This window comes from Lepisma saccharinum, chromosome 2, assembly GCF_977018435.1.
Source record: "Lepisma saccharinum chromosome 2, izLepSacc3.1, whole genome shotgun sequence".
NCBI lineage: Eukaryota > Metazoa > Arthropoda > Insecta > Zygentoma > Lepismatidae > Lepisma > Lepisma saccharinum.
The window spans coordinates 74,213,560-74,216,343 of record NC_139230.1 but is presented as its reverse complement, the minus strand read 5'-3'; positions in this window follow the sequence as shown (position 1 = coordinate 74,216,343).

The following is a 2,784-nucleotide window of genomic DNA, read 5'->3' as shown; positions in this document are numbered from 1 at the left end:
CTCGTTGGCCGTCTCAGGAATGCCGTGTAACAGCAGGCAGTTCCTCCTGGAATACATTTCCATGTCGTCGATCAATGTCAAATTTCTTTCTGTGGATTTCTGGAGTTCCTGGATATCCAGCCTGACAGACTTCAGCGTGTCCACCGCCTCCCGTTTAAATTCTAGGAAGGCCACGCTGAGATCCTGCAACGCCGCCTGGGATCCCTTGTCCGTGCTTTCAGCGGGTGGTTGCTGACCGGTGACGTTCAGAAGTTGGCTCTCGAAGGCCCGAAGCCTCTCCTCCACGCTTTCCACGCGGCTGGCAACTACGTTGATCGAAGCTTTAGGCATAATTATGCGATTTAGTAAGATTCGTTAGCTGTTAGATCACCACCGAGGTGCTGGAAGTGATGCTTTCCTATGCTGACACTAGTTTGTTCTGGTAGTAATGTATGAGTAATGTATGCGCCAGCGAGACTGGGGGAAAATCGGGAGCTCTTGCTACATGTCCGCTACTCGTCTGCCATTTTCTCTTGCATTGTCCATGATCAGTGGTGTGCAGTGTTTCCAACCTTCTTCACCAAAAAAATACCTACTTTCGTGTTACTGATTTTGTATTTTTTTCCGGGTTCGAAAACCCCACGAACCATGCATGGATAGACCCACAAACCATTCATGGATAGCCCCACGAACCATTCATAAATAGCCCCACAAACCATGCACGGCAAGGTTAGGTTAGGCAAACATAGTTAAAATTGTCATGTTCTTGCAAAACAATGGCATGGTTGGAAACACTGACCAGGGGTTACATCATCGAACGGATACAACATTTGGTTCACGTAGCAGAAGGACATAGAGGCAAAAGCTTTCATGTATTGGAGAGACCTTAATCGGCCCAAGTTCCTTTTGTTTTATTGCGATTTCATCATGCAACGAATGCAATTTTTACATGGTTCGATTTTGATGTATGTCTGTTAACACATACTGCAGAGTTTCAGCGATTACTTAAGGTTTTGTTCAATATATGCCTTCATGGTTAGGTTTGGTTCCTTTAGCATTAAAATAAAGTCCCTAAATGCATTCTACTAAGGTTCCAATTTACTTTACGTTCATTCCCACGCTTCTACGATATTTACTGTCGCTTGTCGATGGAGAATGTCTTGTCCATGAGAAGTGCGCAAGGTAATTTTCAAGTTGTTTTCTTTCAACATAAATAACTTTTTAGAGTCCAAACAGTGCTTGTTACTTTAAGGAAGGTTCAAATTTCGTGTGACAATGATTTCCAATATTCTACAATATTCTGGAGATATCACAAAACAATCAGAACCGTTACCGTAGATTGCAGCAAGAGTCTAAGCCTGGATTAAAAGAATGGCTACTTACAAGGAATTATATCGGCGCATGCTTAAGGGAAAAATATTTCCCCAGGAAACGTACGGTAAGTAATCACTCAGACGGTAACAGTTCCGATTGTTTTATGATTTCTCCTAGCACAAAGACTAATTATCATAGAATTTTGGAAATCATTGTCACACGAAATTTGAACCTTCCTTAAAGTAATGAGCACTGTTTGGACTCGAAAAAAGTTATTTATGTTGAAAAAAAACAACTTGAAAATTATCTTATGCACTTCTCATGGACAAGACATTCTCCATCGACAAGCGCCCGACCCTGTGGCCGAGTGGTTAGCTCATCGTGCTGCGACGCCAAGGGTCCCGGGTTCGAATCCCGGTCGGGCTTGGTTGTTTGTGAATGTCCATTCATCAATTTCATCATTTCATCACTCATCCCCATCTTCGCAAATTAGCCAAGAGGCACAAAACGCGAAGTTAAATAAACTAAATCAATCAATCAATACTTCGACAAGCGACAGTAAATATCGTAGAAGCGTGGGAATGAACGGAAAGTAAATCGGAACCTTAGTAGAATGCATTCAGGGACTATATTTTAATGCTAAGGGAACCAAACCTAACCTACCTAACCACAAAAGCATATATTGAACAAGACCGTAAGTAATCGCTAAAACTACGCAGTATGTGTTAACAGACATACATCAAAATCGAACCATGTAAATATGGCATTCATAGCATGATGAAATCACAATAAAACAAGAGGAACTTGGGCCAAATATTTTCTTTCGGGTTACAAAACGGTAACGGTTCAGATTGTTTTATGATTTCTCCTAGCACAAAGACTAATTATCGCAGAATTTTTGAAATCATTGTCACATGAAATTTGAACCTTCCTTAAAGTAATGAGCACTGTTTGGACTCGAAAAAAGTTATTTATGTTGGACAAAAAAAACTTGAAAATTACCTTACGCACTTCTCATAGACAAGATAATCTCTAATACAATTCTTGAAGCTTTCCTGGCGGCGAATATTGAAAAGGTTTTCTCGAGCAATCAGCCAGGTGATTTCCGGACAGGCTTCCGAGCTTTCGAGAGCTAATTTCACTCTCATCTTCAGGGAATGAAGTGCAGAGATAAGTCAGGGTGACGTTATATGTATTTGTTGTGGGAAGGGTCCGGTGTAGGTGGCGTTTCTCTAACATCCGCGCTCCCAGTCGACTATCACTAACCAGGCTGGGTCCACTTCAAGTCCCATGTCCCTGTTGAGGTTGTCCTATTCCCCATGTATGGCTATTGCTTCTTTGATGAGATGGTTCCAGTAACTTGATGATTTATTGATGATCTCGGTGGTTGTGTTTTGAACTGGACCCAGCCTGGTTAGCAATAGTCGACTGGGAGAGCGGACGTCAGAAAAATGCCACCTGATTGGCCCGCCACCTAAACTGGACCCTTTC